This window comes from Prionailurus bengalensis, chromosome A3 (assembly GCF_016509475.1).
Source record: "Prionailurus bengalensis isolate Pbe53 chromosome A3, Fcat_Pben_1.1_paternal_pri, whole genome shotgun sequence".
Lineage (NCBI taxonomy): Eukaryota > Metazoa > Chordata > Mammalia > Carnivora > Felidae > Prionailurus > Prionailurus bengalensis.
Genome location: NC_057354.1, coordinates 68730203 through 68752981, shown reverse-complemented (window position 1 = coordinate 68752981; position 22779 = coordinate 68730203). Strand labels below are relative to the sequence as shown.

General features: G+C 38.5%; 1 pseudogene; it reads left to right on the top strand.

The window, feature by feature from the left end:
- Nucleotides 1-22579, top strand: part of LOC122467071 — an 86039-nt pseudogene extending 63460 nt beyond the window's left edge.
- The last annotated feature ends 200 nt before the right edge of the window (nt 22580-22779 follow it).

Sequence of the window (22779 nt, the reverse complement as noted above, 5' to 3'; positions counted from 1 at the left end):
GCTCACAATTCAAAGAGCTCACAGAACTTGCCTAGTTCAGAATTCAAGGGCTCAGTACTATTTTTATATTGAGAAAGAATCAATTTAGTTTAGAAGAGATTACGTGCAGAATAACAGTCTAATCAGAGACCTGAGGGCTGTGAAATATTGTTACATTTCTGTTTCAAGTTATTCCTCTTGTCTTTTTTTTTCCCACTGCATTAAACTGTGATCAGAGTAGAGAATGCCTTTTATAAATGGTTTAAATGTCAGGAGATGATCACTAAGAAATGCAAAGGTTGATAAACAGCATTTGTGCAGACAGGTTAAGTACCAGGTAAAAGTCCATTAATGCTTTTTAATAATACATACTCAATTATAACTCACCTGGGCCAGACCATCCAGTCATCAAATGACAACTGCAACTTGTGTACTTGCTCCTTTAATAGACAGCACATATGCCCTCTGCAACTGCTTTGTTCAAACAATGCCCTGTGGTCATGTGTCAAAGCTTGTTTTTAAGTACCCTTACTCCTTTTCATTCATTTAGGGGTCCACACTGTCTGACATTGTCTGACCTCCAGGTTCTTCTTCCAGAAGCTCTTGCCTGAATTAAAATTGACAATTCACGTACTGAAGCCCATGTTCAGTGCTGTGAATCAAGATTCCATTTTTCAGGGGCGCCTGGGTGGCGCAGTCGGTTAAGCGTCCGACTTCAGCCAGGTCATGATCTCGCGGTCCGGGAGTTCGAGCCCCACGTCAGGCTCTGGGCTGATGGCTCAGACCTGGAGCCTGTTTCTGATTCTGTGTCTCCCTCTCTCTCTGCCCCTCCCCCATTCATGCTCTGTCTCTCTCTGTCCCAAAAATAAATAAACGTTGAAAAAAAAATTAAAAAAAAAAGATTCCATTTTTCAAAAGAGTATCTACTAAGGAAAGAGAAGTAAAATAGAAATAAATGCCTTGAAACCAGAAGATGCAGTCCCTTGGATATTTTATGGGGAAAAAAAAATTTCCTGTATCATGCACATTTAGCTAAAAGCATTTTGCCTAAATGCCTGAAAGTATCTTGGGTGAAATAAGTATAAAAATCTTCTTAGAAACACTAGTAATACAAAACTAGCAATAAAATGAATTCTACTCTAGCTGGTTGGTTCATTGGATCAGTTGAGCACATACCTCAGTGTGGTACATAGAGGTAGAGCCATCTTGCTTCATCTGAGCAGAGGTATTTTTAGCAAAGAGAACTGGTACATGAGCCTAGAGGTGGAGTCAACCTTGCATAGCCTGGTGAGTGGAGTCAGATTTTCACACTAACTCTTGTGTAATGATGAGTTGCATTATAGGCACCTCTAAGTGAGATTAACGAAGAGGAGAAATTTGACAGGTGGTAAATTTCTTCATCCATTTCTTTGAATCACTGTAGGCTTACTACATGGTCTAATATTCTCCTTTGTCCTGCTTTTAATGAAGGAACCATAAGAAGTACTCCTTTCTGTAGCCAAATAATAGTAGGGAATGGAAACATAGTATCTTCTTCTATCTCAGACCTTGTAAAAAAGACTCTGTGTCCCATCCCTGTTGTTATTACTGAAAATGAACCTAGGTATTTCTTCCTGTCTCATCTATTCCTCTATTCCTCGTTAGTTCGTTCATTCCTGCATTTACTTAGTGCCTGATATATTTGCTCTTTTCCTCTGTGTTATTCCTTTTCCTTGAACCCAAAGATAGATTTATACTGAATGAAGATTGTATTCACCTTTTGCTTCAAGTGATTCAACTCTCTTGCTCCTAGACCTAACCCCTCTTTAAAACTGCTTAGCTGGAAACTACAGCCAAGATACTCCAGCCTTCTTTTGGTGTAGAGGTTGGCAGACTATAGCCTTTGGGCTAAAAGCTGGGCCATAGTCTGTTATTGTTTTTTTTTAATTTTTTTAAGTTTATTTATTTTTGACAGAGACAGAGTGCAAGCATGAGCTGGGGAGGGGCAGAGAGAGAGGGAGACACAGAATCCAAAGCGGGCTCCAAGCTCCAAGCTGTCAGTACAGAGCCTGACACGGGGCTCGAACTCAAGAACTCATGAGATCATGAGATCATGACCTGGGCCAAAGTCAGACGCTTAACCGACTGAGCCACCCAGGAGCCCCCATAGTCTGTTATTGTAATAAAAATTCATTGGAACACAGTCATGCCTGTCCATTTATATATTGTCAGTGGCTAAGTTTTTATCTGTTTTGGCAGAGTTGAGACGTTGTAACAGAGACCACGTGGCCTGGAAAACTTCTTTACAAAAAAGGGATGCCAATCCTTACTCTACAGGGTTTGGACAAGAAGATGGAGGGATGATGTTTTCATTGCCTCCATCCAGAAAATTGTGTCATGACTCCTCTTGTATAGAGGAAGCCATTCCCAGGCCAGAAATGAGTTCCATTTTTTCTTAAAATAATTATTAGATAATGCAGATAGTTCTAGGTCATGGTTGCATTCCCTTTGTGTTATACTTACATATTTTGTTATTCTAACTAAATTATTTTTGCTTAATCACTAAAGAGGTATTCATCATGGTAATAAGAGGAACCAGAAAAATTTTTGTACTCAACTGGCTTATGGCAAATGAAACACAAAGGCAATTGTTTTGTCAGGAAGTTTCACAGAAAAATGCATATTTCTGCTTCCTATTAAAAGTTTGAGTAGAAGACAGCCTGGGCCTGCATTCCCACTCAACAACAGTGGATTGGGGATGAATAGATATTGACCCCATGAGCTGGGCCCGCACCCTGTAGCATGCCCTGGTCATCCTCATTCCACATATGCATAGGCACTTATCTGATCCATGTAATTGCTCCTGTGGACACCTAAGTGTAGGGCCCGATCTCTTCTGGTTTTCAGCACTTGTTGAACATGTACAAAGCCACACTTGCCAGGGCTATTGTTCTAAATGGATAGCTTAGAGCACTGCTCGACCTTATATCTCTTTGACTTTATGAAAACCACATTTGGATTATAAGCTTGTTGAGTTGCTTCTCATCAAACCAAGGCACTTGAGAAGAAGATGTTTAATAAAGCCAGAACTCTGAAATACTAGATTTGGCTATAAAAGTCCTTTGTTCTAATGAGTCAAAGAAGAAATAGGAGCCATTAAAGCCTGACCAGCAAAGATGTGTTGTTGTTTTTATGTTTATTTATTTATTTTGAGAGGGAGAGGAGAGAGGAGGGTCAGAGAGAAGAGAGAAAGAATCCCAACTGGTCTCTGCACTGCCAGCATGGAGCCTGAATTGGGGCTACATCCCATGAACTGTGAGATCATGAGCTGGGCTGAAATCAAGAATTGGACACTCAATTAGCTGAACCACCCAGGTGCCCCAACATGTGTTTTATTTGCAGGACAGGGTAGTAAATGGGAAACTATGCACATGAGTATTTATAAGTTTTAGAAGCCTAGAAAGAGTAAGAAAGCAGATGTGCTGCCTGAGGCACTCTAAAATAAAGTACTTTCAGTGTTCCTCTGAGTAACAGAGAGATTATCCAGGGAACTGATGGAGTTTTGCAATCCCTGTTCCATAGGGAATAGCTCTGTGGTCTCCAAAAGGAGCCCTGACCCATTTTGCTTGGTGGCATTTTATTGCTTTTTCCAATCTCATCAGCTCATCCATGTGGTTCTTATTTCCCATCCATTGGCTTGTCTTAGGCAGAACAATATGTATGGGGTGGGGGTAAGGGTATGAGTGAACTCTTGTACCTGCTTGAGGGAGATAGAGCTTGCATACTGTCAAACGAAGTCAAGAAGATCAGAGTCAAGAAGAACTATGGGAGCATCAGGAGAAAGGAAAACAAGAGGGAATGTTGCCTAACTCATTCTCAATGATGATGTTATTTCCCTTATGGGCAATATGCCCAAATCTAGCTCTCACCCTTCCCCCCGTTTCTTTGTCTGTCTGTCTGTCTGTCTGTCTGTCTGTCTGTCTCTCTCTCTCTCTATCTCTCACACACACACACACACACACACACACACACACACACACACACACACTTATTGCAGAACAGAACTAAATGTCAGCTAGACAAGAAAAAAGAAGACTCAGCCCTCAGTGATAAGCAGACATTTAATATTCTCTGCTTGAAATCAGAAGAGAGGAAAAAGAATGTTCAGGGTGCATATTTTTATCAACATTTTCTCAGGTTTTTTTCAGGTTAAAGATTTCCTTTGTTCATTATAAGATGCTAATACATCTTTACTGTGTCAGGATGTAGATTCCTCATCTAATATGGAGGAAACCATTCCACAATTTTCAAAGGGTAGGAATTTGTCTTTTTTAAAAATAATACTTATTTGTCTGCCAGTACTTAACATGTACATTCCTAGTATCTGTATACAAAACTGAGTTTTTCAAGACCTCTTGTGTGATTTTATAATTACAGTGTGCAACCATACATATTTCATGCTGCACAAGTATTTAAGAATAAATGAAATGCTATGTGTAATGAAATCTGTGTTATGAAATGTTATGAATAAAATAATTAGATCTAGATGAGACCTACATGAAAAGTTGTTCATATTCATTTCATTTCTGAATCTCTCTTCAAAAATCTCTCACAAGACCTAAAGCACAGAGAAGCAAAATGAGGGAAGTGTAATGGTTCTGGGGCCATGCCCTTGATTATGCCATTATTTAAAATAGACATACAGAGGGAAACCTAGCAGGTGACACTTCTGTAAGGAAGAGAACCAAGGGATTGTGGTATTAGAAGACAAGAAGAGTTAAGTTTCCTTTGGTGCTGTGATAATAGGTAAGAAGATATATTTGGCAAGATGGAGATTGATGTTGGCCTTGGTAAGAACAGTGTCAGAGAACTAGTGGGGAAATGCATACTATTGAGTATTTAGGTATACTGTTAAGTATATCGGAGGCATTTTGTTGTGACATTTTGTTGGGAAGGAGAACAAGAACATAGGACACAGGTAAAGGAAAATATAGGATTAATAACTTTCCTTTTAATATGAGAAATATAAAACTACTTTTGTATACTAAAAGGAATAAACCACTAAAGATAAATAAGTAAAATAGACTGAGGGTGATAATTGAATAAGTTCTTGTGAAGGCAGGTGGGGGTGAAATCCAAGAGAAATGAAAAAATGTTGGCCTTTAATGAAGGACATGAAAACTGTTGTAATTGGAGGGAAGTCAGAAAGAATGGTTATCAATACAAGGAAGTTGATAGATTTGATGGTGATCTGATCACTTGTATTTTTTTTTTTCAGTGATTTAAGAAGCAAGAGATCTTTCTTGGGAGTTTGACACAGATGTGAAACAATTGTTTCAGAGTAGGAGCCTTCTAGGATTGTTGCATCAATTTGAAATTAATGATCATTAATATAAAGTTAGACCCATTAGCAATTTTACCTTGAATGTGGGCTGTAGGCATCAACTAGGTTGATAATCAATTTGATCAGACTTAGGAATTTATTTTTAAAGACTATATTCTTCAATTAATCTTTTCATATAACGTTGTTTGTTGCCTGAAAATCCAGTTTCATGAAGAGTCAAAACCATAATGCTCACAGGGAGGTGAAAAACAAGAATAAGCCCAGATGCAAGTTGGTGTGATTAGGTTCACAGAGGGCCTTGCTTTTGAACATTTAAGAAGGCCCTATCACTTAGGAGGAGTTGGGTTTTTATCACAGACTTCTGTGTATTCCATCACCATGTGTGTCCACTCTAGTCCTACAGGGAAGAGTCTCTTAGCAGGAAGACTTACTTTTAGAGTTATATTAGTCTGCTCTGGCTGCCAAAACAAAATGCCATAGACTGGAATAGAAATGTATTTTCTAACAGTACCGGAGACTACGATGACCAAGATCAGGGTCTGCCAAGGTTATGTTTCTGTTGAAAACTTTCTCTCTGGTTTGCAGAAGGCTGCTTTCTCACAGAGTAGTCCCATGGCCTTTCCTGTGAGTGTACACAGGATCAGGGTGCCACCCTCGTGACCTCATTTAATTTTAATTACTTATTTCCAGATAGTCATTGTAGGTGAGAGATTCAACACCTGCATTTTGCTGGCACACAATTCAGTCCCTAGCAAGGTTTTTGCAGTGTCTTAGAATAGCAGAGTGGATGAATGCTTTGGTGACCATGGTCCATTCATCGCTGGGTCCTTCATAGAACTGAGCCTGCAGTAGAAGCTCATCATACTGGCGTTATTGAGTGAGAAGGAATAGTTTAGTGTACACAAGGTCTACGTGCCCTGTAGGTAGTTTGCTTGCTTTTCCACCTCATAGAGTGTATATCACTGTGCGTGTGTTTCGTTAGATTTGATTCACTGTGGTTTTGTTTTGAGTTTTGCATCTATGCCCATGAGGGCTATTGATCTTCATTTTGCTTGGTTTTGGTAATAAGGTAGTCTGTCTCATAAAATAAATTGGGAAGTGTTCCCTCCTCTTCAGTTCTGGAAGAGTTTGTGTAGTGTCAGTATTATTTTTTTCCTTAAATGTTTGTTAGAAGCCATCCATGAAGGCATATCATCTTGGAATTATCTTGAGGGAAAGCTTAAACCATAAATTCAGTTTAGATCATTGGCAGATCTTGGGCTGTTCACCTTCTCTATTTTTTTTTTAATGAGCTTTGGGAGTGTGTCTTGAAAGGAATTTGTTCATTTCATCTAAATTATTGGACTTGGACTAATTGTCATAAAACTGTGCATAGAGTTTCCTTATCTTCATAATGTTTAATAGTTTAATATTTATATTAAATTTTACTACATTTAATTTATATTCTATTTTTATTTTCAGTATTTAATTTAATAATATTTAATATGCTCATATTTTATTAGAATCAATAGTTATTTCCTTTTCTCAGTCCTGATAATGGGAATTCATGTTTTTTCTTTCTTTTTTTTTTTCCTGGTCAGTATGGGTTTGCCAATTAAATGCTCTTCCTAAAGAATGAAGACTTGGTTCTGTTCATTGTCTCTCCTATTTTTCTGTTTTCTGTTTTATTTATTTCTGCTCTAATATTACTTATTTTCTTATTTTTCTAACTTTGGATACATTTTATACTTTTGACTCTTTCTTCAGGTAGAAACGAAAAGCATCTTAATTGCCATTACGTTTTTCCAATTTCTGAGGCCAAAAGTTTAAGTCCTCTTTGGCACTCCTTTTGTTGTCACACCTTTTATCCAACACACCTTGGAATTCTGTTGTCTACATTTGTAACCTAATCCAGTACTTCTCACCCATCTCTAGTGCAATACTCTTGTTCTACTTTATTGTTATGACTTGTCTGAATTATTAATGTAGTGTCTAATTATCTCCCTGCTTTTATCCTTGCCCCTCTATATTCTCAATGCATAGCCAGAGTGATCCTTTAAAAACTATTCAGATCAGGTCACACTTCTGTCCAGAATCGTCCAATACCTTCTCATCTTCCTCAAGCCAAAGTTCTTTTTATGACCTATAAAGCTGTAGATGATGTGGCTCTCTATTAACTCTCTGGCCTGATGACTTATAGTACTCCTGTCTCTTAATCTGACAGGCTAACCTTCTCACTATTCTTCAAGCACAGCAGGCATGTTCCCTCTGCATATGTCCTTTGCACTAACAATTTCCTCTGACTAAAATATCTTTCCTCAGATAAGCATGTGGCAATACTAATTCATCTCTTCCAAATCTTGGCTCAATTGATCATTTTCAGTTACATTTTAAGTTTTAAACATATATTTCCCTCCCTTGGAATTCTTGTCCATGGAACTCAGGCCTAACCATGCCTGGTTCTGTTTTGTTCCATGTAACTTACTGTCTTCTCCATGCTACATTTCCTTTATACATTGTTTTTTTGTTTGTTTGTTTTTTTCTTACTTCCCCTCTAGAATGTCAGCCCCATGTGGGTAGATGGTCTTTTCTGTTTTGTCTGATGTATTTCTAGTGCCTGAAATAAGTTAAAATCAAGAAAATACTTGTGAAATAAATTAATGACAAGTTTTAAATGTCTGCTGTGAATAAAGCCATTCATCTTTTATTTGGATTTTCACGTCACTATAATCATCAAATTTATAAGTAAGTATGTGTATTTCTGGTTATTGCCTTGATCTATATTATAGGCACTCTCACTCAGATCAACCTCTGATCTCTTTGTCATGTCATGTGTGCCCCTTTCCTAGCTTCAGTGGGCTTTGCTTACACTCCTCCTACCTGGGACTCTTCTCTGAACAGCCCTTGAGCTCCTGAAGCTGCTTTGCCCATGTGGAGCCAAGAGCTGGAAGTGCCCTTAGCTAATGCAGGTATAGTGCTATGACAGCCTAGCTCACTGCCTCTGGTGAGAACAAACTTTGAGGTATAATTTGTACTACAAAGTTTCCCTGTGTCATCAGGCTGATATGACCATAGTGGGACTTTGTCTGTGTTTGTACTCTTGCTTGGATTCTTTTTCTTTCCTATTCTTCTTCCTGCATTTACATCCTAGTTTCTCCTGGGGCACTTTTTTTTTCCTTTTCTTTTCTTTTTTAATGTTTATTTATTTTTCAGAGAGAAAGACACAGAGTGTGGGGTGGGGGAGGGGCAAAGAGAGAGGGAGACACAGAATCTGAAGCAGGCTCTAGGCTCTGAGCTGTCAGCACAGAGCCCAACGTGGGGCTTGAACTCACAAATAGCGAGATCATGACCCGAGCCAAAGTTGGACACTCAATCGACTGAGCCACCCAGACACCCTATCTCCTGGGGCACTTTCATAAAAAGTCACTTATACGTAAATTCTTATTTCAGAGGCTGCTTCTGGAGCCTGACTTAAGATAGTTTATCTAGGAGCCTCACCCTAGATAGTCTATCTATCTAGGTTATATTTCTAGAAGATTAATTGGTGGGAAAGGTGGAATTTTATTTCAAAAGTTCTTGACCCAACACTAACTTCTAATGAAGCCTCAGCCTCAAGGAAAGGAAGTAAAAGGGATTATATGATGTCTTTTTTAGTTGGTTGACAAAAGCATAATGAATGTGATCCCCAGCAGTTTCACGTATCTCTGAATTGTAACATTTTCTGACTTCTGAATCCAAAGGGTTTTTCTGTAAATGTTTCTCTGTTTTCTCATTCAACAAATACTGTTTTAACAATCACACACATGCACACACACACACACACACACACACACACACACACACACACATTTTCTGGTTTCTGTTTATGGGGATCTTTATAGTTTCGCCATGGAAATTAAATGTATACGTATGAGTACACTTAGACAAATGATAATGGGTGTATCCTTACTATAGTCTAGCCCTATTAGAGGAGGAAAATCCATATTATTTGGAACATGGTTCTTGTCCCTTCAGGTACCTGGAGGGGAGCCTAGACAAAGGATGAATAGAGTAGAAATATTTATTATTGGGCTAAGTGGCTGACCAGGAAGAGAAGTATAAAATATATTTTTAAAAAATCATGACTTCCCCTTTTTGGATCCTGGAGGGGAAACGGGTTTTATTATTGCTTTTCTCTGACTATTCCCTGAATGTTCGGTATTTAATTCTTTGAGCAACTATGTAGTTGCAATTATCCCTATGCAGGTAAGTGAGATCATGGGGTGGAAGAAGAGCTCTTGTGCTACCTTTCTTTTAAAAAAGGTGCTTACAACATTTTTTTATAGCTGACTTCTTCACATACACCATGTGAGAATACAGCTGTATCTGTTAAATGGAGCAAAAAAGAACACCTTAGCTGCATTAATGAGAATGTTTCCTTTAAAAAAAAGGTTGCAGAATTACTCTTCTACTTACTTTCCAAAACCAAATCTATTTAATGTTGACTAAATATTAAGGGTAATTATTTGTCTACAATTAAAGTAAGAAGCCTTTCTCTTTGTTTATATTTTAGATATCTCTGTTTGTTCTTCAATGAGAACCACAGCCTTGAAAGCTCAGAATACATGGAATATCTCTGTGTAATCTTCTTTGATTAGAACTGTTCAATCAATATGATAAGGCAATTGAGAAATACTTAAAACCACCAAAGTATTCAGCCATATATTTAAAATTCTAACTATTAATTCAACTTATTAATTCCCATTAAAAGATAGTCCTTTAAATTTACTCAAGGCTGTAATATATTAAGCAACAGTCTAATGGGGTTCTTCTGTAATGATTCAACAATGCATGGTTGGTTCTCTTCCTTTCTCTCTCTCCCTCTCCCACTTGCCCCATTCATTAATTATGTTCTTGGGAGGGTAAATTAATCTTGGTGCCTCAGTTTCCTCATCTCTACAATGGGGAAAATAATAGTATGATTGCTGTGAGGATTTTCTCTAATCCAGAATTTACACCGATCAAACTCTCCAACTGCAAACTCCAAATTGCTTATGAGTCGGATTATCTCTACAAAAACCTTAAAAGCTAATGGTCTAGAGAGGCCAAGAGAGACTAAGAAAGGAAAAAAGAGAGTAGCACTTCACATTTACCCCAGAAACTCTTAAAGAAATCTCTAACATTTTTGTGAACTCTTATAATGTCTCCCTCATGTTCCAAAGTCTTCAGTGGCTCCCCATTTCCCACAGAGTAGAAACTTGTGGCTTGATACTTAAGTATTTTATTAATATCGTCTCCATTCATTTTTCAGCCCTGTTTACCATCACATCCTTGTGCTTCATTCCAATGGATTACTTACTGTATTCTGAAATTTCCTAACGTTACATGCATTTCCTGTTGTAGTTTTAACCTGACTGTTAAAATCATTTGTATTTGAAAACTCATCCCATATTCTCTCTTCACAGAGGCACAAAGACTTTTTTCAACCATTTACACACACACACACTCATTCCCCATCTTCTTCTTCTCAGCAAACACAGATGAATTTGTTATGCCCTCTTCATCACTGTACTTCATAGCAATCTTGTGCCTGTATCATTGTGACTATTTGTGCCTGTATCTTTGTGCTAAATTGTGACTATATCTTTGCAATACAGTCATTTATATTCTTCTCTCCCCTTTATTAAGTGTAAAATTGTTTGAAACAGAGATGATGCTCACTCATCTCTGTTTCCTTGGAAATGCCTACTGCAGTGCCTTGTAATAAGTAAGACCATGATACATATTAGGCAATTAGAATTAAATCGAGCCATTCTTCTCCTCACTGAGCAATTCAGAATCCAACATTGCTCACACCCACCATTCCTCAATAATCTACCAATTGTGCAAAGTGAAAACTTGGTCTATAGCCTCCCCCTCCTTATTAGCTCATGTACTCAGCATCAGGAGCCTATCTGTAGTATAAATTGCCAGAAGGGGAAAAAGGCTTTGATTACAGTTGTCGCTTTTTCTCTTTGTTGGCTTCCACAGGGTTTGTCTCGTTACTGAGGCATTCTCCCACTAGTCACATACCCAGCTAATGTTTACACTTATAATTATTCATGTCATTAGCAAATTTATTTCACCTCTCATTAGAATACACTAAAACTAAAACGTTCATACTAAAATAGAACAACAAAACCAATAAGGCATCACATACAATCTACTCAGATAATCTGATAAGAGCAGAGGGGATTTAACTTCAAAGGGAGAAAGACAAGTGAAGTTAAGACAATTCTGCCAGGTTATCATGTTGCCTTAAGTAATTTGTTTGAAGAGAATGAGTGCTGGTTCTAAAGTTGACGCTATAGAAAATGAAGTGAGAATTAATCATAGGAGGGTGTCATGGTGCTGGAGAAAGTAGAAACCAAGAGGTAATTGACATTTTTCTCAAAAGGGCCTCAGATTAACTATGCCCACAGGGAGTTTGGGGAATTGTAACCAGGACCTAATAGTAATAGTGACATTTCTTTGAAAAGAAGATTTCATCATCCTTGCTATTTGGAACTCAGGAGTTGAATGCTTCCAGACCCTGTAGAAACTATGGCCCTTCAAGGGAGAAATAACTCAATTATTTTTTGAGATGCTTATGAAATCTTTCAGCAATACAGAGGGACTTTAGTCATTCATCCATTCTAAAAATGTCTAATGAGAATCTACTATATGGCCTACGTGTCTTCTAGGGACTGAGGGACAAAACATTAAACAAAATAGATAAGACTCCTTGCTTGTAAGGACTTCTTTCTAATGGTAGGAGACAGATATGAAAATAATATAAGTAAAATATACAATATGTTAGATAAGGATGGACACTGCAGAAAAAAAAAAGATTTCACACACATATTCAAACAGAATATGGTAGCTAAGCAGATATCTGAAGAAGGTAAGGGGAAACAGCATTTGCATCACTAGGATAAAAGAATTGCGTGCAGAAAAAGTATAAAGGAACTCAGCAGTGAGCATGATTGGTTTGAACAAGGAAAAGCAAGGAAGCCATTCTGACTTCTGCCATTCTGACTGGAACAGAATGAGTGAGAGAAGAGTAGTAGGAAATGAGGCCAAAAGTTAAGGGAGACCCAGATCTTAGAAGGTCTTATAGGTTACTGTTGAGACATTGACCTTGGTCTGATTGGTAGAAAAATAAATTTTTGAGCAGAGGAGTGACATGTATTTATATTTTAACACAAATCACTGTGTGCTTTGTTGAAAATAGCAGGAGGGCAAGGTTAGGTTATTAAAACAATCTAGGCAAGAGAGGTCATTGCTTGCACCAGCTTTGTACTAATGGAAGCGGTGAGAGTTTTTGGAATCTGGATTTGTGGATGGATCCAACAGGTTAGTGTGAAAAAGGATTCAACAATGGTTAGAAATTCTTACTTTGAACAATTAGCAGTGTTGGTAAATGGAATTTTCATAAATGAGATGAGGAACAGATGGACAGATGAGAGTAAAACAGGTTTGAGGGGAAAGAATTGCATAAGGTAGGAGTGCTTCGGGTTTGTGCAGGGAACTACAAATAGTTTAGCTGACATAAAGCATGGTGAGCATGAGTGGAAACCACAGGAAATACAGTTGGACAGGTAGCATGGGATTACATTCCATAGGCAGTGGGGCCACATTGGTGCTGGGCAAAGTCCTTAGGAGTCCTTTACAGTTTGCTAAAAGCAGGTCTTATTTTCTTCAGTATAAAACCTTGACACGTGGCTTGTCCATTCACATCTCCAAGGTCGCACTTCAAATTCAAATCAAACAGAATCTTCCTGTCCACTTTAAAGGACACATTCTGTTAAAAGACCCCAGGGACTCAGCCAGCTTTGCATTAGTGCCCTTTGGATGACTCTTCCCTGAAGCCTGGAAAGGAGGAAAGGAAGGGGGCTTCCCAGCTCTCCTGCTAATTCTTTTTGTTGCTATCAGAGGAAAGAAGAGGTATCCCACATTTCAGTGTTGATCACTATAGAGAAACAGCTAAGAGGCAAAACCAAAATAAAGTAAAACTCATAAAGTCAAGCTAAAGAAATCTTAGAAAAGTCTTCTAGGACTGGTGTCTACTCTTTAGAATTGATTGCCTTCTTAGATAACCAGAAGTGAATTGCTGAGATAATGTACTTTATTTGATATTCCCCAGTTCCACATTGACTTGTGATGCTCAGCTATAACTATATGATATGGTACCATTTTTATTATCAGTGAAAATAATGACTCAGTGTAATAGGGTGTTTTCTGAAATAACAGGGATGTGTGACAAGACCCAGAAGCCAGTGCCACATACCACCTGGTTAATTGGAGAAGAAGGGTTTCAGTGTCAGAAGCCCCTAGAGGATGGAGACAGGTTGCTCAGGTAATGTGGATGGGGTACAGATTCACTCCCTTCATTATTTTAGGCCATTGAACACTGGCCAGACTCAAAGCATTCCTTAATAACTACTCTGACAGCTAGTTGAAGTTTAACCACAAGTGAGTAGAAATTTGTGATTTTGAAAAAGTCATTCAAGTAGGTAGAATAAAGTGTGCTGCTTTCAAAAGCAATTCAGTGTACTAAAACTTAAAGTCAAGGCAATGAAACATAATAGTCTCAGAACTGAAGTACCACTATTGTTGGGGGGGAAAACTGTTTACTTTTACTTTTCATTCTGTGTCTGTCTCTGCTATTGATTTAATGTATGACCTTAGTCCAGGCAATTCACCTCCCTCTGTCTCATTATCTTTTGAACTAGAATAATAGCATCAATTTTCCTTTTAAGGCATGATAGGAGGAATAGGTGCTTATTATAAAGAAGACTCAGTTACTGAAGCACTGCTTACATGAATATTTTCATGAATAATTTTGAAGAAACATTCTGAGTTACAAGCATTTGGATATGGCCTTGAAGGAACGTCTTGTCTATAGTTTAATAGGTAGGGGCACCTGGGTGGCGCAGTCGGTTAAGCGTCCGACTTCAGCCAGGTCACGATCTCGCGGTCCGTGAGTTCGAGCCCCGCCTCAGGCTCTGGGCTGATGGCTCGGAGCCTGGAGCCTGTTTCCGATTCTGTGTCTCCCTCTCTCTCTGCCCCTCGCCCGTTCATGCTCTGTCTCTCTCTGTCCCAAAAATAAATAAACGTTGAAAAAAAAATTTATAGTTTAATAGGTAAATCTGGCTAAACCACATCATGTAGGATTTTTTGTTGATTCCCTTTTGCTGTTGTCACTGTGGCAAATAATCATGTGGTGAATAGTCACTCTCACTGAGTGAAAGAGTACAGGGCCAAATCTCAAGAAGGGATCTACGTTTCACCCAGAAAATCATTCCTTTTTAAAACCCTTAGTTATGAAGAGATACAATATGATCTGCAAATTTTTCTCAAAGTACTGTCTGCATTTGTGCCCATTACCATGTGATGCCTTTCAGGAAATAACAGCTAAATGAAAAAGCAGAAACAAAAGTTTAATGAGTATTTACCATGAGCCAGTGTTTTACTTGTATTAAATCCTCACAGAAATTGTACTATTTTTTTTTTCCCATTGTATAGTTGAGGGAAGAAGCACCGATAGATTAAGTGATCTACCCAAGGTCACAGAGCAGGTAAATGACAGCGAGGAGCTAGAATGAGAGAGATTGGTAACGATGAGGTGGGGAGAGACAGGAGAGGGAGAGAGGGACAAGAAAAGAGTATAAAGCTGCTTAGCACATAGATGTTTAATAATGCTTGTCCCTTTCCCTCCTACCACTCGCATTCCTTTCTACATGCATATTAATTTATTTGGTAATTATTACTTATTTCCTCTATTTATTTGTGGTCACATGTTCTGAGTTTGACCATGTGACCAGAATTGTGCTGATCACTTTACAGACTTTGTTTCATTGGCTCTTCACCATAGTTGTCTAAAGAGGATCTTAAATTTGCCTCTACTTTCTGGATGGAGAAATAGGCTGAGCATGCGAAGTAAATTGTTCAAGGTTATAACGCTAGAAAGTTGTGTTAGCATTTCATATTTACCGAGCACCATTGGTATGTTTATTTCTTTCGTAGAGTACTGTTAAATTTGTTTGTTGGACTAAGAACACAAAGATTGCATTGGGGCACCTGGTGGCTCAGCTGGTTAGGCATCCGACTTTGGCTCAGGTAATGATCTCACGGTTTGTGAATTCGAGCCCTGCGTTGGGCTATGTGCTGACAGCTCAGAGCCTGGAGCCTGCTTCGGATTCTGTGTCTCTGTCTCTCTCTGCCCCTCCCCCACTCATGCTCTGTCTCTGTCTCAGAAATAAATAAACATTAAAAAAATTTAAAGAACACAAAGATTGCAAATTCCTTGTGAGACAGAATCATGTCATGTATACCCACAGCATTCCCTGTGTGCCTAGGTTAGCTGCATAAAAAATTCTTGCTGACTGAGCTTAGAGTGAACATTTTCCCTATTACATAACTGAGGACAACAATTTTAAAAAATGTTTAAATAATTTCCTTAACATCTAGAAGATTAATATCCTGGATTATTCAAACCACGATCCATCTGAAAGTGAAAGTTGTTCTATTTACATAGGGACACTAGGCTGAGCTAGGGCTGCTGTGGGCTAATCCAGATGTATCATTACTCAATGGATACCACACAACCAATACGTAGAGGAGTTTTCAGAACCTAAACATTTTACACAGGAAGAAATTGTGGGAAAATGTTATTTCAACACCTTATCATTCCTTTCTCGATAGCTCAAAGTCTTTCACTTTTTCTCTTGGCAGATACAGAAATTGAGAGTATTAAGCTCTTCCTAGGAACTTCTCAAATCTTTATCACTTAACATTTAGTAACAACTGATATATTAGCCAAATAATTTCTACAGGTTTAAAGAGTGGATGAAAATCTGCAGCCTGTCCAAGGTTTCTAAAACATCAAGCATTTGGTAAATGTACATTGCCTTTATGTAAGCCATTTTAATTAATTAGCCTTCATTTTTATATTCTGGACACACACAGCCAATTAGCTATATATCTATATCTAGATATCTATATCCATTTATCTGTATCTATATCTATCCAGATATGTATCCATATATCTATATGTATCTATATATATCTATGTTTATATGTGTGTGTGCGTGTGTGTGTGTGTGTGTGTGGTACAAATGGAATGACTACAAATTAAAGCTGAAATCATTTGTAAACTGTAATACTAAGGTCGTGTTTATCTATACTGAATAATAGGCAAAACAAAGGTCACCAGCATACACAAGATCAGTGTTCACTTGGAAAAAATAAAAAAGCAAGAGATTGTGCAAAATTTCCCTGAGCATCAGTTATGCCAAAATGATTTTATAGCATGTAGAAAACTGATCTAATTGTGGCTTAACAGCAACTAATGACTGGTAAGGGCTCCGTTTGATAACAAATGTTCCTGGCATTCTTGCTTTAGAAACTACTGTAGGCATAGCTTATTAAGGAATTAGTCCCTGACTAGGTGAGGACTAAAAGCTCAGTCATTGCATAATGAAACAGTTATTTTCATGTAGCTGCAGGAAAATCCAGTAAATCTAAAAAAATTGGGAGGTGATGTGTGGAGGCAGGCAAATGGAACATCTAGTACAGTTAAGCTACATAATTTGAGATGAATGGTGTCCACTGGGAACCTGAAAAGACTACAAAGCTCAGAACTGGGTGTATAGTTGGCATGAGCAAGAGTAATCCTCTGTTTGTACTTTGTGTTTGATAGCTGAGTTGCATTTAGGGAAAGATTTATAAAGTCCTCCTGTGACTGTTCAACTAGAATCTGTGGACTGAATGCTTCTTACAGATGTCATACCACTGGCCATACAAGTGCGTACACACACACACACACACACACACACACACACCCTTGTGAGCCTTAGTAATGCCTCTCTGTCAATAATAGATCCTAGCAATAATTCCAGAGGTAGAAAGGCAAATATTTCAATGTGGGTACTTTACTTATGGCCAATTTTAATGTTACCCATGTCTTCCTGGCTTGATAGACTACATGGGTTAATATAGAGAGGCTTAGGAGGCTTAATGGCCATGTAATAGAAAAATAGTTTTCCATCTTTTAAATTCTGCTTCTACAAAATAGTGGCATTTTCTTCATGAAAAGTTGTAAGGAAATGAACTAAAAATAAGATACCCCTTCTGAAGAACTGGCCAGTGAATGTGACTCTTCAAGAGAGTTCTCCAAAAGCATTTGATATCACACAACTGCTCCATAGGACATGTCCTGATTCAAATGTTTTAACACCTGAGGTGAAATGTGCCTTCTGCATTCACAGTCAGGTCCAGGTGCTTTCATTCTGAGCCTACAGAAAAATTCTTTCCAAAAATACCATTTGAAAAGAATATTGCTACCTATACCATGAAAACACAAAAGTTTCTTTATTAAATAGCTACATGGGAGACTTAAATCATCCATGATCTTTTTTTTTCTTGAGCTCTGACTGAACTAGATATAGCCACTGGGCCACAGGATGAGAAAATGAGCTTAGGTGGTTCATGGTTGGTATTTTGAAAAGTTCCATCCCTTAGTCTCCAACCCCATACCCTCCTCAACAAAAATAACAACAGCAACAAGAGCTCTACGTGTTATGTAAATTGCTTCCTTTATTTCACCAGAAGATGGTCAAATCCATGGGTTTTATTATTCACTGAATATGTAGCATATGCAGTACTAGAGCAGACTAAGTACTAGGTAGGCAGACTAAGACAGTGATGAAGGGATGAACAGTTCAGAGGTACCAAAAAAATAACAAAAACATTTTTTTTCCAAAATACTGATATTTTGGATTTTGAAAGAAATGATCACAGGAAAATTCAAACTTTTGTTTGATTTTCTTATATTTATTTTACAATTGCATGTTTTTTTAAGTATCAGATTTTGTCCCATAATCCTGTCAGGGTTTAGGGACTCTTAATTTCTTAATATGATCCTATTACACACCACAGTAGACTTTGTAGGTCCTTCTTTGCATTTAGATGTGAATATCAAATCTAAGCTCAACATTCTATGCTTCAATCTATTGCCTCACAAGTCCCTGTCTCCCCGTTCTGTTATCTCCCCCTCCTTGATTGGCTCCATAGATCATATCATGCTTCCTTTATGGGCTTTATCATACTACATCTGCTTAAGTGAATGTGATTTTTCTCTGTAAGATATCCTTTTAATATCCTATTTAAAAATTCCAAAAAGTCATTCCCTATGAAAAAAATCTAACTGGATTGATCAGATAAAGCACAACTTTGCTGTATCCAACTTGGCCATGAGAAGGTCAGAGCTATATTTGGTTGATGAACAACCAAATAAAGTATAACAGTATCAGTAGCAAGTATAGTATGTGCATCAACAGTGTGCTACGGGAGCCCAGAGAAAGGAGCATTTATCAGCAAGGACACTGTATGAACAGAAACTGACTCTGGCTTTGCTGTAGGGGGAAACACGTCAGAAGAGAGTGAGACAAGGTAAAGGCTGGAGAACAAAGCTTGAAAACTGGGCCGGACACAGACATGCGAAGACCATGCCGCAGAAGAAAATCTGGTCTGTTGGGAATTGCTACCCTGATAGTCGATCTGGTCTGCATCCCTCAGTCAAAATCCAAAGTGCTGGGAACCTAGGGAACTGGGAGCTTAATCAGTCTTTAATAATATACTAGTCCTTGGTCTACAGGGGTGGGGACAAGGAGAACTTCGCCCGCTAACTTCAAGTTTTAAGAGTGAGAGGTGACAGAAGCAGGCCTTTGGGATCCCTCTCCCCAAAATACTATGCATGATGGTGAATTATCCTAAAAGGAGAACAATATGCTAATAGAAAGGTTAGGATTTTGGATGTTGATCAGCCAAAAAATTAACTGACGTCTGTCTTCTCAGAGAATAATAGAAGTAGAGAATACAAGAAGTATTATTTAAACTGCCAAGTCAGGGTTTGCAAATGGAAGGAAATGAAGAACATTTTAAGTGGAAAATGTAATATATGCAGAGACATAGAAAGCCCAGTGCTTTCAGTAACAGGAATATATTTGCTATGGTGAGATTGTAGTCTGCATGTGAAAGAGATGAAGGAGGTGAAGCTGAAGAAATAAGAAAAAGATCACAGAAATAAAAATTTAAATGTATTGTTTTGTGATGTGGGGTCTACAAAGCATTTTAAACAAGGGCTTGTCAAGGTCAGATTGATGTTCTAGAAAGATCATTGGGCCTCAGTGAAGAGAGTGAGCTTCTGTGATTGTCTCAGATTTAATCTTGTTTCTTTAGACTGTGGTTACAGATGTTAAAAGTGGCAACTTATGTCTGTTTTACAGTTTATATTCTCTGAATTCTTTGTTTCATTTAGATACTCACCTTTCTGATGTGCTAACTCTTGATATTAACATTCAAAAGCACTTACTTAGCGTCAGATAGCTTATTTTGAGTATTTGTTTTCTATTGCTGCTGTATACATTACCACACACTTCCTGGTTTAAAACCACGCAGATTTATTACCTCCTAGTTCTATAGGTTACAGGTCTGAACCAGGACGGATCTTACTGGGCTAAAATCAAAGTGTAGGCTGAGCTGTGTTCCTTCTAGATGCTCTGGGAGAAAATAATTTTCTTGCCTTTCCTAGTGTTTCGGGGCTCCTCACATTCAATCCTTCATGTTCCCCCTTGTCCATCTTCAAAGCCAACTATAGCTGGTTGAGTACTCCCACTCTGCTTCTGTCATTGCATTTCTTCCACACTTTCCCACTTCCAAGGATTCTTTTGATTCCATTGGGTCTACTGGATAATCTAGGATAATCATCCTATTTTAATATGCCCTGATGTGCAACCTTAATTCCCTCCTTTGCTATGCAAAATAACATATTCACAGGCTCTGGGGACTAGGATGTGGATAGCCTCGCAGGGCCAAAAGGATATTTTGCAGAATCTTAGGATTTCCATGATGCAATCACGGGACCAAATCTGCCTCCCTCATTTTTAAGCACTCAGGCTGTGTTAGGTCCATGATGCTGGATATAAGTTCTTTAGCTCCCAGGTCTGTTTCTCTCCTTCTGCATCACAATCAATCATAATCCTCCTGGTCTAGGTCTCTTGAGGAGGTGCAGGATACTGCCATAAAGTCTTTTCATAATTACAAATGATATACCAATTATTCTAATTAAAAGGAAGGCCCTTCCTGTAAGTATTCTTATTTTATTCTTACACCAAAGCTCTGAATGGCTTTTATTTTTGCTATGTTGCCATTTCTCAGGTGAGAAAACTAATGTTCACAGAAGCTAAGGATAGAATTAAGAGTTGGGGCCAAAACTGAATCTGCCTTGCAGGTGCTGGATCTGCCTCGCTTCCCCCCATAGCAGCATCTCTTGGGCATGTGGCTGCTGGGCTCATGTATTAATGTGGTTCCTCCATAGAATCCCTGCCCTTCATAAAAGATCCTTGTGATTTCCTACCCACATGTTCCAACGCCATGTGAATTTTTCCTGCCATTAGTAATTCTCTCTCTACTGCCAGAGCCCCCAGTAGCCTGTCTCACCAGTATTGTCAGTGTCTGCCTTTGCAGGTGAGCGGATTTGTTCTGGCTCCAGCCATGGTCTTTTCCTCTTCAGATGGGAGGAAGGGAGGAAAGGGAGAAGGGAGGGGAAGCAGGTCCTCTTAGAGATATGGAAAGCTTTAGTGCTCTCCTCTCAATGATACCTGCTGTTCTGCTTTTGTTAGAAATCACCACCAGCCTGGCAATATCAACCTGCAATCTACAGTCACAATCAGATCACACTCTTATTTCCTGGGATTCTGAGAGGGACTGAGGCTTCAGAAAGTTATAAATATCACACTTTACAAACTGAACTCGATGCCCATGGAGAAACCCCCTGCAATTAGCAACAGGACCTTCTGCTGATTAGATACAAGGCTTTCAAAGAGTTCAGAACATGTGTTGTCAGGGGTTTATCACATATCCCCTAAGCTTCCTTAAATTGTTCCAGCAGCACAAAAGACATTAGATACAAGTTGGGTCCTTCTTAATGACCCCACTTTAACATTATATTTGTAAAGTATTTAAAAAGTTTCACACTCCTTTGACTTACATGACTTTGTTCCATTCTCACAGCATTCTGAGCAGTAGGCCAGGCAATTGCATGTGTCCTTTTACATAGATGAAGATGTTGAGGCCCCCCCTTACATAAGCTGGTAAGTGGCAGAGCCAATAATAGAATCCAAGGTCCAGGTTCTAATTCAATTCTTACTTTCCTGTACCATATTGTTCCCAACATTAGCTTCTCTCCCCACCCCCCACCTTTGTCTCCCTCTCTCTCTCTCTCCCTCTCCCTTTTGATGGCTTTCCCACCTCACTGGAAGGGGCTTAAAGGAACTGAACTGTCAGTCAACTCCGCATCACAGAGCTGTCTTTTAAAAATAAAACTTTCAGTGACAACATAGTTATCCAAAGTATATTTGCATTAGCCTGGTCCATTATTCTCAATAAAAATTCTTCCTTTTCCAATTACTGGCATAATCAATAAATATGTATTGTCTGCCAACTTTGTAATGGCACTGTGCTAAGTGCTAAAAGGGATTGCTAAAGGGAAAAGGTAAGGTTACTGTTGTCACAAGGCTTCTTTTGAATGGGGAGAAAAATTGGAATGTTAGAGAACTATTAAATGTTTGAAGAAACACTTGCTGATTATAAGTGCAATGGAGGCTCAAAGAATGGAATGAATAGAAATGGGGCTTTAACTGAGCTTAAAGAGTTTCAAGAGAAAGGAGGAAAACTGGCTTTGTTTTAGTTTGTTTCATTTTTGTTTTAAGATAGGGAACACCTTTAAGATCTGAAAAAGATCAAGTCAGTACAGTCATCATGAGGCTCTGGAAGTTTTCTGATTTTGAAAACCTTAACCTTAGATCCACCTTCTCACCTTCAGATGGATGACAAAGCTTCAACTTACCCCCTTGCAAAACTTTGCCACTGGAGTCTTGCCAGTAGTGAGTCCGCCAACTGCTCAGTTTTCAATGTGAGTCTAAATGATCATGCTGCCCCTGTACCAATGCTTCTGGGTCCTCATATAGACACATTCTTGTAGGGAATAAGACAGGTTTTATATAACACAATGGTCTACTACTTTCCAAAAGAAAATAAACATGTATATTAAGTAAAAGCTTTGTTATACACAACCTATCTAAAAAGTCTTGGTGCACTAATATTATGGGAGGCTCCTAAAATGTTTGTAATCTATGTTTTTTCTTCCAGACCCCTGGGAAGATTGTCACTCATTGTTGCCTTCTTAAAATGAATGGGGTTGTTCTGGCCAATGGGTTTTACGAAGAAGTGACATGAGTGGCATGTGTCACTTATAGATCAGAGCATTTCATTCTGACACAGACCCTAGGTTACTCTTCTTCACCATGCCCTGACAACTTGCAAAATCCATCTTAATTTCGGGAATGGGGGATACATGGAGCCAAGCTTCTTTTCTAGGTGTGGTTAATGGATACTGTGACTCAGAAATTCACCTTTGCTGCTTATACCCCTAAAAT